Source organism: Hemiscyllium ocellatum, chromosome 5, assembly GCF_020745735.1.
Source record: "Hemiscyllium ocellatum isolate sHemOce1 chromosome 5, sHemOce1.pat.X.cur, whole genome shotgun sequence".
Classification (NCBI taxonomy): domain Eukaryota; kingdom Metazoa; phylum Chordata; class Chondrichthyes; order Orectolobiformes; family Hemiscylliidae; genus Hemiscyllium; species Hemiscyllium ocellatum.
In genome coordinates, this window is record NC_083405.1 from 139,791,192 (window position 1) to 139,805,627 (window position 14,436).

The following is a 14,436-nucleotide window of genomic DNA, read 5'->3' on the forward strand; positions in this document are numbered from 1 at the left end:
ATCTGCTCTATCCTCACTAGCTCGTACCACCGGGAGAATACCAGATATTACTACTCTCGAGGACCTCCTTTTTAAATTCCTGTCTAACTTTCTCTATTCTCCCTTCAAAAATCTCATCGTTTTCCCTTCCTATGTTGTTGGTTCCAAGGTGTACAATGACCTCCTGCTGGGCCCTCTCCCTTTTGAGAATATTCTGCACCCTCTCTGAGATATTCTTGATCCTGGCACTAGGGAGGTAACACACCATTCGGATTTTTCACTGCTGGCCACAGAAATGTTTGTCTGTGCCTCTGACTAGTGGGTCCCCTAACATAATCGCTTGGAACCCGACATACCCCTCGTTGCATTAGAGCCAGGGGTGGGAGAAAGTAGCATAGAGTATAATAGGTGAGTGGGGGAGGGGATGAAGGTGATAGGTCAGGGAGGAGAGGGTGGAGTGGATAGGTGGAAAAGGAGCTAGGCAGGTCGGACAAGTCCAGACAAGTCATGGGGACAGTGCTGAGCTGGAAGTTTGGAACTGGGGTGAGGTGGGGGAAGGGGAAATGAGGAAACTGTTGAAGTCTATATTGATGCCCTGGGGTTGAAGTGTTCCGAGACGGAAGATGAGGCATTCTTCCTCCAGGCGTCTGGTGGTGAGGGAGTGGCGGTGAAGGAGGCCCAGGAACTCCATGTCCTCGAGAGAGTGGGAGGGGGAGTTGAAATGTTGGGCCACGGGGTGGTGTGGTTGATTGGTGCGGGTGTCCCGGAGATGTTCCCTAAAGCGCTCTGCTAGGGGGTGCCCAGTCTCCCCAATGTAGAGGAGACCGCATCGGGAGCAATGGATACAATAAATAATATTAGTGGATGTGCAGGTAAAACTTCGATGGATATGGAAGGCTCCTTTAGGGCCTTGGATGGAGGTGAGGGAGGAGGTGTGGGCGCAGGTTTTGCACTACCTGCCCACTCCTCCTACTTTTCCTGGAGTTAACCTATATATGCGACTGTATCTGCAGCTTTTCTCCCTTCCTATAACTGCCATCTATCACTTCCCCTTGCTCTTGTAAATTCCTCATTGCCTCTACCTGTTACTCCAACCGATCCATGCAATCTGCTAGGATTTGCAACCAAAGTCAATTCCTGCAGATATGCTCATCAGTAACATGGAAACTCTCCCTAAACTCCAACTTCTGAAGAGCATATCACTTTATTGAAGGCCGTCTTTGCCCCTTGACAATCTGCAGACTCAGAAAATAGCACCGTCTTTTTGCTCTAAAAAACAGTGCCCCAGGTTAGTACTTGTGGTTTATATTTTTAAAATTCATCAAGAGGCAGATTTCAATAAAACATTTAATCAAGAAAGAAACCACTCTACTCACTACTGCAGACTTACAGCAATGTTATGTGTTAAAAAGTATGCACTTATCTGTTCCTGTGCTGCGAGCTCTCCCACACAGGTTCCTCCAAGGTCAGCTGTGAATTTCACTGTTTATTAATTTTTCCTAGATGCATCCCAATGTCCAAAGATAAATGAACTCAAACTACAGAGGCAGTAACTGTGCAGGTTCACTGTTGTGTCAGTTAGCAGTGTAGGTTTCTTTCTCTCTCTCCCTCACTGACCATGTGGTTGCTGTCTTCTGTCTGTCTTTCTCCCTTTTAAAAGTGCCGTTGTTTTGACTTATTTCCCCAAAGTTCCAAAGCAATGCAACAACATCTGAAACAGGAATTTGCTGCTCCGGGATTTCGAGGAAATCACCTCCAACACCTCAAAAAAGGAGCAGCTCTTACAGCCAGAATTTTTTCCCATTTTCTAGCAATTTGTATTTCTGTTTCTGATTTGACAGCATCTGCAGTTCTTTCAGTTTTTACTCTCAACATAAAATTTTTTATTGGGGAAAATGCTAAAGTCTATTATAAATGATACAATAACAGAGCATTTAGAAATATATAATACTATCAAACAGAATCAACATGGCTTCATGAAAGGAAAATATAGCCTGACAAATTTAATAGAATGTTTTGAGAAGATAACAAGTGACATAGTTAAAGGTGAAGCAGTGGATGAAGTATACTTGGATTTTCAGAAGGTGTTTGATAAAATGCCACACATTAGGCTCTTTACCAAGAGACGAACCCATGGCGTTAGGGTTAGTATGTTATTGTGGAGACAGTGGTTCTGTTCGCCGAGCTGGAAGTTTTTGTTGCAAACGTTTCGTCCCCTGGCTAGGAGACATCATCAGTGCTCTGGAGCCTCCTGCGAAGCGCTTCTTTGATGTTTCTTCCGGTATTTATAGTGGTCTGTCCTTGCCGCTTCCGGGTGTCAGTTTCAGCTGTCCGCTGTAGTGATTGGTATATTGGGTTCAGGTCGATGTGTCTGTTGATGGAGTTTGTGGATGAATGCCATGCCTCTAGGAATTCCCTGGCTGTTCTCTGTCTGGCTTGCCCTATGGTAGTAGTGTTTTCCCAGTCGAATTCATGTTGCTTGTTGTCTGAGTGTGTGGCTACTAGGGATAGCTGGTCGTGTCGTTTCGTGGCTAGTTGGTGTTCATGTATGCGGATTGTTAGCTGTCTTCCTGTTTGTCCTATATAGTGTTTTGTGCAGTCCTTGCATGGTATTTTATAAACTACATTAGTTTTGCTCATGTTGGGTATTGGCTCCTTTGTTCTAGTAAGTTGTTGTCTGAGCGTGGCTGTTGGTTTGTGTGCCGTTATGAGTCCTAAGGGTCGCAGTAGTCTGGCTGTCAGTTCTGAAACGCTCCTGATGTATGGTAGAGTGGCTAGTCCTTTTGGTTGTGGCATGTCCTCGTTCCGTGGTCTATCTCTTAGGCATCTGTTGATAAAGTTGAGCGGGTATCCGTTTTTGGCGAATACCTTGTATAGGTGTTCCTCTTCCTCTTTTCGCAGTTCTGGTGTACTGCAGTGTGTTGTAGCTCTTTTGAATAGTGTCCTGATGCAGCTTCGTTTGTGTGTGTTGGGGTGGTTACTTTCATAGTTTAGGACTTGGTCTGTGTGTGTTGTTTTCCTGTGTACCCTTGTGGTGAAGACCCGTAGTGCTCTTTGATGGGGTGTTACATGGTTTTGACCCAGTGACAGCGAAGGGATGGCAATACATTTCCAAGTCAAGATGGTGAATGGCTTGGAGGGGAACATGCAAGGGATGGTGTTCCCATGTACCTGCTGCCCTTGTCCTTTTAGATGAAAGTGTTTGTTGGTTTGGAAGATGCAGTTTGTGGATCTTTGGTGAATTTTTGCAGTGCACCTTGTAGATGGTATACCTTTCAAATTTTGACTGAGTTCACCCCACCAGACCATGAATTGTCAAAAACAGAAATTGCTGAAAAAGCTCAGCAGGTCTGGCAGCATCTGCAGAGAGAAATCAGAGTTAATCTGAGGTAGGGTTGCTGGACCTGAAGATTTAATTCTGATTTCTCTGCACTGATGCTGCTAAACCTGCTGAGCTTTAACAACAATTTTTATCTCCAACTTACAGCATCCGCAGTTTTTTTGATTTTTGTCAGTATCTGACATCTCCTGTTTCAACTACATCATTCTCAGCTGATACTCTCTGTATTTTTCTCTCATTTACCTTCCTTTTCTTTCCTCTTGCATTTCCAAATCTAGTTTCCTCCATTTCCATTTTCTGTTTTCCTAATTACGTCTCAGATTCCTCCTCGTACTCTGCCATCATTAGTTTGTTCCTTCTCTTCTTACAGTCAAGTTGCTTTAATTATCACCAAGTGTCAGATCTGGAAATTCAATCTGCCATCTTTGAAAAAGAGATTTTAGTTGTTATATGGTCTTGTGAAAGAATTTCTGACTAAATCCTGGGCCTCAGCTTGTAAAGGGTCTGATGAAAGACCTGGTTCCAATCGATCTGTTTGGGGTTTCATGGTCCCAATGGATGGGAGCCACAGTTGGCAGCATCAGTGAATGGTGGGACCTTAATGGCAGCCTCCTGTTAGCTGGATAGCCCTTAGTCAGGATCTTCTGCAGTGATTGCCAAATGCAGACCATGGAATGGGAAGACTTGTTCTAGGATTGTCCTGGTTCAATGGTGGCTTCAAACTCCGCACTTGTCTCTCTCTCTCTCTCTGGTTTGAAGCCCTGTACCAGGGCTCTCCCTGTGGTTTGGAGCTCCATGCCAGGGCAATCCTTGTGGAAAGGAGCTCCATGACAGGTCTTCACATTGTTTGGAGCTCCGCGCCAGGTCTCCCTGTGGGTTGGAGCTCCATGCCAGGTCTCCCTGTGGGTTGGAGCTCCGTGCTGGGCCCCTCTTTGTGTTGGCACTCCACACTGGGCCATTCACGTGAGATGTCAGTGATTCAGGGACCCTTTTTGTGTGTTCCGCACAGGACCCCTCTCTGTGGTGGAGTTCCGCATTGAGGCCCCTCCCTGTGGTGGAGCTCTGCGCTGGCCCCCCTCCCTGTGGTGGAGCTCCATGCTGGGCCCCCTCCCTGCGGTTGAGCTCGGTGCTGGGCCCCCTCCCTGTGGCGGAGCTCCACGCTGGGGCTCCTCGCTGTGGCAGAGCTCCGCGCTGGGGCCTCTCCCTGTGACGGACCTCTGCGATGGGGCCCCTCCCTGTGATGGAGCTCCGCGATGGGGCCCCTCCCTGTGATGGAGCTCTGCGATGGGGCCCCTCCCTGTGGCAGAGCTCCGCGCTGGCCCCCCTCCCTGTGGTGGAGATCAATGCTGGGTCCCCTCCGTGTGGTGGAGCTCGGTGCTGGGCCCCCTCCCTGTGGTGGAGCTCCACGCTGGGCCCCCTCCCTGTGGCGGAGCTCCACGCTGGGGCTCCTCACTGTGGCAGAGCTCCGCGCTGGGGCCTCTCCCTGTGGCGGAGCTCCTCGCTGGGGCCCCTCCCTGTGGTGGAGCTCCTCGCTGGGGCCTCTTCCTGTGACGGAGCTCCGCGCTGGGGCTCCTCCCTGTGGCGGAGCTCCGCGCTGGGGCTCCTCCCTGTGGCGGAGCTCCGCACTGGGGCTCCTCCCTGTGGCAGAGCTCCGCGCTGGACCTCTCTCTAATGGGGGATGCTGAGTCCGCGGGACATGGCGCTGCCGCTCCGGGTTTATGTCTTTCTCGGAATCTGCAGCTCCCCAGCTGCACCCAGTCACTCAGTAAGTGACTTCACCCCCTCACCCCCTCACCCTCCCATCCTCACCCTGCCTCACCCCCAATCCCCTTACCCTCCTCCTCATTCACTCCCTCCCTCTCTCCATCACTTCAGTATCATTGGTCAGACACACACTTTCCAGGATTATTTTCATTAACTCTGTTGATGGGCTCCTCCGACAGATCTCTCACCAACAGATCTCTCACCAACAGATCTCTCACTAACAGATCCTCACCAACAGATCCTCACTAACAGATCCTCACCAACAGATCCTCACCAACAGATCTCTCACCAACAGATCTCTCACTAACAGATCCTCACCAACAGATCCTCACCAACAGATCTCTCACCAACAGATCCTCACCAACAAATCTCTCACCAACAAATCTCTCACCAACAGATCTCTCACCAACAGATCTCTCACTAACAGATCCTCACCAACAGATCCTCACTAACAGATCCTCACCAACAGATCCTCACCAACAGATCCTCACTAACAGATCCTCACTAACAGACCCTCACTAACAGACCCTCACCAACAGATCCTCACCAACAGATTCTCACTAACAGATCCTCACCAACAGACCCTCCCTAACAGATCCTCACCAACAGATCCTCACTAACAGATCCTCACCAACAGATCCTCACCAACAGACCCTCACTAACAGATCCTCACCAACAGACCCTCCCTAACAGACCCTCCCTAACAGATCCTCACCAACAGATCCTCACCAACAGATCCTCACTAACAGATCCTCACTAACAGATCCTCACCAACAGATCCTCACCAACAGATCCTGGCTGACTGATCCAAATCCTTCTTGCCCTGTAACCTCGCTCCGCTCCCCTCACAGCCTCCATTTGCCCCATCCCAAACCTCCTTCTCCCTGTTCATCATCCCACTTTAATCCACTGCCTCCATCTCCCACTCCTCCCATCTCTCTAACACTGTAAATTTATTTTTCAGTTTTCTCTCTTCCTTCTCTTGGCCTTTTGTTCATTCCTCACTGTCTCTCTCTTTCCTCAGAATGGAACCAAGTCCTTTGGGAATATCATTGAAAACATCACTGTGGCTGAATCTCACCAACAAGGTAGGTGTCTGGAGTCTGCGTTACAGGAAGCTTTTAAAGTAACATTGGACATCCACTAATGTCATTTATTGGATCCATTGCTCCTGATGCGGTCTCCTCTACATTGGGGAGACTGGACCTCTCCTAGCAGAGCGCTTTAGGGAACATCTCTGAGATACCCGGACCAATCAAGCACACCGCCCCGTGGCCCAACATTTCAACTCATCTTCCACTCTGCCGAGGACATGGAGGTCCTGGGCCTCCTTCACCGCCGCTCCCTCACCACCAGATGCCTGGAGGAAGAACGCCTCATCTTCCGCCTCGGAACACTTCAACCCCAGGACATCAATGTGGACTTCAACAGCTTCCTCATTTCCCCTTCCCCCACCTCACCCTAGTTCCAAACTTCCAGCTCAGCACTGTCCCCATGACTTGTCCGGACTTGTCCTACCTGCCTAGCTCCTTTTCAACCTATCCACTCTACCCTCTCCTCCCTGACCTATCACCTTCATCCCCTCCCCCACTCACCCATTGTACTCTATGCTACTTTCTCCCCACCCCCACCCCCCTCTAGCTTATCTCTCCACACTTCCAGCTCACTGCCTTTGTTCCTGATGAAGGTCTATTGCCCGAAACGTCGATGTCTCTGCACTTTGGACGCTGCCTGAACTTCTGTGCTCTTCCAGCACCACTGATCCAGAATCTGGTTTCCAGCATCTGCAGTCATTGCTTTTACCTCACTGACCCTCCAACAGTGCGGTGTTCCTTCAGCACTGACCCTCCAACTGTGCAGCACTCCCTCAGCACTGACCCTCCAACAGTGCCCACTCCCTCAGCACTTATCTTCTGACAGTGCTCACTCCATCAACACTGATCCTCCAACAGGGCCCACTCCCTCAGCACTGACCCTGTAACAGTGCGACGCTCCCTCAGCACTGACCCTCCGACAGTGCAGCACTCCCTCAGCACTAACCCTCCAACAGTGCCCACTCCCTCAGCACTGACCATTCGACAATGTGGCACTCCCTCAGCACCATCCCTCCAACAGTCCCCACTCGCTCAGCACTGACCCTCTGACAGTACGGTGCTCCCTCAGCACTGACCTCCAACAGTGCAGCACTCCCTCAGCACTGATTGTCTGACAGTGCCCACTCCCTCAGCACTGACCCTCCAACAGTGCCCACTCCCTCAGCACTGATGCTGTAACAAGGCCTACTCCCTCAGCACTGACATTCGGACAGTGCGGACTCCTTCTGCACTGACCCTCCAACAGGGCCCACTCCCTCAGCACTGACCCTCCAACAATGCCCACTCAGTCAGCTCGGTCCCTCTGACAGTGCAGCACTCCATCAGCACTGCCCCTCCAACAGTGCAGCACTCCCTCAGCACTGACCCTCCAACAGGGTCCACTCCCTCAGCACTCACCCTCCAACAGTGCCCACTCCCTCAGCACTTATCCTCCAACAGTGCTCACTCCATCAACACTGATCCTCCAACAGGGCCCACTCCCTCAGCACTAACCCTCTGACAGTGCCACTCCCCCAGCGTTGACCCTCTGACAGTGCAGCACTCCTTAAGCACTGACCTTCCGACACTGCCCACTCCCTCAGCACTGACCCTCTGACAGTGCCCACTCCCTCAGCACTGACCCTCCGACAGTGCCCACTCCCTCAGCACTGACACTGTGACAGTGCCCACTCCCTCAGCACTGACCCTCCGACAGTGCGGCACTCCCTCAGCACTGACCCTCCGACAGTGCCCACTCCCTCAGCACTGACCCTCAGTGGGGGAGGCAGTGAGTCGGTGGGGAAGCAGGTACGGGGAGGAGGAACCTGATTCCAGAACTGGTTGAATTTATTTGCCAGTTTGTTAACTGGTATTCCTTTATATCGGGGACTAATTTCAAAGAAGAACAAAGAACAGAATGTACAGCCCAGGAGCTGGCCCTTCGGCCCTCCAAGCCTGAGCTGATCCAAGTCCCCTGTCTGAACCTGTCGCCCAATTCCTAAGCATCTGTGTCCCTCTGCTCCCCACCCACTCAGGCATCTGTCCTGACGCATCTTAAATGAATCTCCCTGTGCCTGCCTCTACCATCGCTGCTGGCAACGTGTTCCAGACACCCACCACCCTCTGTATAAGGTACTTACCGCGTGTATCCCCCTTAAACTGTTCACCTCTCACCTTGAAAGCGTGACCTCTCGTTGTTGAATCCTTCACCCTGGGAAAAAGCTTGTCTCTACCCACCCTGTCTATCCCCTTCATGATTTTGTAAACCTCAATCAGATCCCCCCTCAATCTCCTTTTTTCTAATGAAAACAATCCTAACCTACTAAACCTCTCTTCATAACTAGCACCTTCCCTACCAGGCAACATCCTCGTAAACCTTCTCCACACCCTCTCCAAAGCGTCCACATTCTTTTGGTAATGTGATGACCAGAACTGTACACAGAATTCTAAATGCAGCCAAACCAATGTCTTGTACAATTTTAACATGACCTGCCAGCTGTTATACTCAATACCCCGTCCGATGAAGGCAAGCATACTGTATGCCTTCTTGACCACTCTATCCAACTGTGCAGCAACCTTCAGGGTACAATGGACCTGTACTCTCAGATCTCTCTGCCCATCAACTTTTCCCAAGGCTCTTCCATTTACTATATAGTTCGCTCTAGAATTAGAATTCCCAAAATACATCACCTCACATTTGCCTGGATTGAACTCCATCTGCCACTTCTCCGCCCAGCTCTCCAGTATATCTATATTCTCCTGTATTCTCTGACAGTCCCCTATGCTTTCTGCTACTCCACCAATCTTCGTGTCATCTGCAAACTTGCTGATCAGACCAACAGTGCCCTCTTCCAGATCATTGATGTCTATCACAAACAACAGAGGCCCCAGCACTGACCCCTGTGGGACACCACTGGTCACCTTTCTCCATTTTGAGAAACTCCCTTCAACTACTGTTGATTTTTTCGCAGGGCTTAGCCCTTGGACTTCATTTTTTCAGTAAGTGTCTTCACTGTTTTTGGTGTATGGACTGAGCCCTTGTGGATGACATGCGTTTTACTAGAGGAGCTGTTCCTGTGGGGAGGCCTAGCCCTGGAACTCAATCTCTGAAGATTGAACACCTGTGTGTGCGCTGGGAGGTGAGCAGTTGCTGTATCCTGGAGTTTGGGAGAAGACCTTTCCTTCATGAGTGAACCAAACCCCTGTGAGTTAACTGCACCTGTACAATGTATTATGTTCCTGTGGGTGGGCCTGGTTTTCCAAGGATGGGCCAGGACTCCATGGAGACTGAACACTTGTGTGCTTAGGGGTGTGCATTTGCTGTCTCTGGGAGTGAACTCTGCCCATGGTTGTGGACCCTGTTATTTTAGCGGTGGACTCTGCAGTTTGGAATGGACTCCATTTCTGACAATGCACCTCGTAAACTGGAGTGGACTGTGTTCCTGGGAATGGACTCTATATTTTGAAGACTCTGTTTGGGCTCTGTGTACCAGAAAGGACTCCTTTTATTCCCATGATTAACTCTATCATGCTGTTTGTTGGGGTAATCACCTGCACTGTCTTGTGTGTCCCTGGATCTGGCAGGCCTTACTGTGAGCTGGGAGGCTCATGGGTGGTCCAGAGGGCAGTGGAGGCCAGGTCTCTGGATTCATTTAAGAAAGAGTTGGATAGAGCTCTGAAGGATAGTGGAATCAAGGGTTATGGAGATAAGGCAAGAACAGAATACTGATTAAGGATGATCAGCCATGATCATATTGAATGGTGGTGCAGGCTCGAAGGGCAGAATGGCCTACTCCTGCACCTATTGTCTAATGAAAGCTGTCACCCTGAGAATCGGAGGATGGATAGGCCATCCTGGTGCCGGTCACCCTGAGAACCAGAAGGCTTGTCAGCTGTCGTCCCAGGGAAAGGGGATGGGCTGTTTTAGAGGTGGTTGGAAGGTGGGAGGGATGGGTGGGCTGTTGGGGGTGTGGCTCTGTTTTCTATGCATTGTTCTTTATGTAATTGAACTGTCTTATATGTCATTGTGGATCAGTGGTGCTGGAAGAGCACAGCAGTTCAAGCAACATCCAAAGTGCAGCGAAATCGACGTTTCAGGCAAAAGCCCTTCATCAGGAATAAAGGCAGTGAGCCTGAAGGGTGGAGAGATAAGCTAGAGGGGGGTGGGGGTGGGGAGAGAGTAGCATAGAGTACAATGGGTGAGTGGGGGAGGGATGAAGGTGAAAGGTCAGGGAGGAGAGGGTGGGTGGATACGTGGAAAATGAGATAGGCAGGTAGGACAAGTCCGGACAAGTCATGGGGACAGTGCTCTATGCTACTTTCTCCCCACCCCACCCTCCTCTAGCTTATCTCTCCACCCTTCAGGCTCTCTGCCTGTATTCCTGATGAAGGGCTTTTGCCCGAAACGTTAATTTTACTGCTCCTCAGATGCTGCCTGAACTGCTGTGCTCTTCCAGCACCTGCAGTCCCCAACAGTACCCTTCCACCGACACTCTCATTCGTTTGGCCGAACTGGTCCTCACCCTTAACAATTTCTCCTTTGAATCGTCCCACTTTCTCCAGACCAAAGCAGTAGCCATGGGCACACGTATGGGTCCCAGCTATGCCTGACTCTTTGTTGGTTACGTAGAAGAGTTGATCTTCCGTAATTACACAGGCACCACTCCCCACCTCTTCCTCCGCTACATTAATGATTGCATTGGTGCCACCTCGTGCTCCCACGAGGAGGTTGAGCAATTCATCAACTTCACCAACACATTCCACCCTGACCTTAAATTTACCTGGACCATCTCTGACACCTCCCTCCCCTTCCTGGACCTCTCTATCTCCATTAATGATGACCGACTTGACACTGACATTTTTTACAAACCCACCCACTCCCACAGCTACCTGGATTACACCTCTTCCCACCCTACCTCTTGCAAAAATGCCATCCCATATTCCCAATTCCTCCGCCTCCGCTGTATCTGCTCCCAGGAGGACCAGTTCCACCATAGAACACACCAGATGGCCTCCTTCTTTAGAGACCGCAATTTCCCTTCCCACGTGGTTAAAGATGCCCTCAACGCATCTCGTCCACATCCCGCACCTCCGCCCTCAGACCCCACCCCTCCAACAGAACGCCCCTGGTGCTCACCTTCCACCCTACAAACCTTCGCATAAACCAAATCATCCACCGACATTTCCGCCACCTCCAAAAAGACCCCACCACCAGGGATATATTTCCCTCCCCACCCCTTTCCGCCTTCCGCAAAGACCGTTCCCTCCGTGACTACCTGGTCAGGTCCACACACCCCTACAACCACCGTCCCATCCCGGCACTTTCCCCTGCCACCGCAGGAACTGTAAAACCTGTGCCCACACCTCCTCCCTCACCTCTATCCAAGGCCCTAAAGGAGCCTTCCACATCCATCAAAGTTTTACCTGCACATCCACTAATATCATTTATTGTATCCGTTGCTCCCGATGCGGTCTCCTCTACATTGGGGAGACTGGGTGCCTCCTAGCAGAGCGCTTTAGGGAACATCTCCGGGACACCCACACCAATCAACCACACTGCCCTGTGGCCCAACATTTCAACTCCCCCTCCCACTCTCCTGGGCCTCCTTCACCGCCGCTCCCTCACCACCAGACGCCTGGAGGAAGAACGCCTCATCTTCTGCCTCGGAACACTTCAACCCCAGGGTATCAATGTGGAGTTCAACAGCTTCCTCATTTCCCCTTCCCCCACCTCACCCCAGTTCCTAACTTCCAGCTCAGCACTGTCCCCATGACTTGTCCTCCCCTTCCCTAAGACCGGTACCCATTATTCCTGTTTATTTCTTGTCTTATCCAGTCTTGTCTGTGAAAAAAAATGCTCATTCCTGTTCTCAAGGCCATTTGACCTCCTCCTGCTGTGGGCACATCCTTGCCTTACCATTATTTACTCCCTCCATCTGCGCTGCCCCTCTCAGCATCTTATCACTCAGCCCTTTCAATCTTTTTTAACCATTATCTTACAGTCCCGTTTCTTTCTTGCATACACTTTTAGGTAATATAAAAAAACAATTATGCATTTCCTCCACATAGTTTCCATTCTTGTTGACTCAGCTCCTGGCTGAAACAATTACACACTGATGTGGGTTCATTTATTTTTATATAATTAATTATAATTGCAGAATTGCGGAAGTAACATTAATTTACCATATCCCACAGATTTCCCCTTTTCTTTAATTACCATTTGTTATCTTCTGCATTTTTCTTTTAAGCATCGCCCCCGAAATTCGCAAGCATCATTCCGGAGATTTCATCCATCTTGTTCTCACTCATCTCCTCATTATTTAGTTGATAAAGATCTTCTGCCTGATTTCCTTTTAGGGGCATCTGTTTCATCAAGGCTGTGTCAATCAGTCTCTGGGTGAGCTCTCGTATACAGGGTATGATACAACAGCCAATGGTCGCCAATACCCCGACTACTACTATCAGGGAAGTAAGGATGGAAACTACCACCCCCTTCCATCTTCCAAACCAGGATTCAAGCCCATCCCGGGAGAGATGTGTCTACTCCTGAATCCTCAGCCAGTTCCTCTGCTAAGGTAGTCAATCCCCTTAAGGCCCGAGTAATTGAACCATCAGGCGCAGTGTTGTTAGGAATAAAGGTACAACAGCTTCCTCCTAACATCTCACACACACACACACACACACACACACCCTTTTTCTGCTAAAATCATATCAAGGGCCATTCTGTTTTCCCATGCCATCCTACTTGTCGCATCAAGCTGTTCTGATATTCCTTTAACCGCATCTCTTGTATAATTTATAAATCACTGCTGATTATAGAAAATGTAATTTATCCAATCTACATGTTTATTAATTGTTACCCACCAAAAGAGAGCTGACTCAAAGCCTGCTGCAATCTGGTTATGAGCCTTGAACTCATCAGGTACCCCCCCAGGGACTCCTACCGAATCGAGATAAATCCTGTCATCGAAAGAGCTGTCTAACAGTGATCTCCTATCCCTTCCCTTTTTCCCTACTATCTTTTCCTTCTCAAATGCCAGGGTAAATGGAATTGCCAATTGTACAATTGCACATATCCCTTTCCAATCTGGAGGTAGGCTGGGTCTCAATATTTTGCCTCCACAGTACCACCACAGATCCGCTCAGGGAACCTTTAGTGCTGAGTAGTTCACTCCTTTCTCCGTGTCGGTAACATTTTTAATCTCTGTACATAATCTCAGCTCCCCCAAATCTCTAGACTGACTTGTGCCTCGTCTACACACACACGACGTGTGATTTCCAACTGCAGCGGAAAATGTTGGGGGAGCTTGTACATCTTTCTTCTCCAAGGGAGGGAACATCAGAGATAGGGAGGTACAATTCCTATCATTCCGTGCAGTCTCATCCTGATACAGGGCTATCATACATTTCATGCCCTTCCTGTCTCACTTCCACCCGAGCGGAAAGGGAACCACCTGGGCCACTGGCCTACCGGAGGCACATGCATAGCAATTGCTTTTGTTCAGACTTTTTATACAGTATACTTTACCCATTCAACCCAGGCATTTGCATCCCTGTACCCAGTTTCTATTTCGATAGTCTGTTTCAAGTCCTTTACCTCTATAATTTTTACTACTTTAGGATCAGCGGGAAGGATGAAAGGTTGTATCTCATTATCCAGTAATTCTGCCCGTTTTCCCTGTCCTACGCTAATTCGAAAACAATAGCCCACAAAATCCTTCCCATTTGCTTTCATTTCTATCCCAAACATTTCATTTAATTGTATCTCATAGGTGCCCGCCCCCCCACCAAGAATTGCTTCGTGCCATGTGGTTTTCTTTATTGTCAGGTATATTGGGTTACACTTTTTATCGGGACAATCGCGAGCTGGTCGGAAGGGGGTCCGGTGTACTATGACGAGACCATTATACCAAGTACCATCCCCAAGGCCAGCCCCACAATTCACTCAGCTGCATGCATCAGCGTCTATTACTTGTAGATTATCAGACTCAGGAACCGTTAATAATACATATGAAAATGATATTTGATAAAATCCCAATACTAAGAGGGCTAACTCTAAGCATTCCCAGTACTTTAAACATCATGCTGAAGCACAAAAAGACTTAATATACAATCCTACAGAAATAATCCCGTGCTCGCGTCGCCACTGTATAATCAGTTACTCAAGTCTCTTTAGCCTGAGTTTCAGCGGGTCTTGCGTTGATTCGGCTGTCCAGACTTCTTCCTCAACTGGAGATTCCACTGACCCTTTGATCCGAGTGTAGTGGGTCCAGCCTTTCT

General features: G+C 49.4%; 1 protein-coding gene across 3 annotated transcripts in view; it reads right to left on the minus strand.

Moving 5' to 3' along the window:
- The window catches only part of LOC132815903 (fucolectin-like), a 54,509-nt gene that overhangs the window by 35,520 nt on the left and 4,553 nt on the right, over window positions 1-14,436 (minus strand). The window lies entirely within an intron of this gene.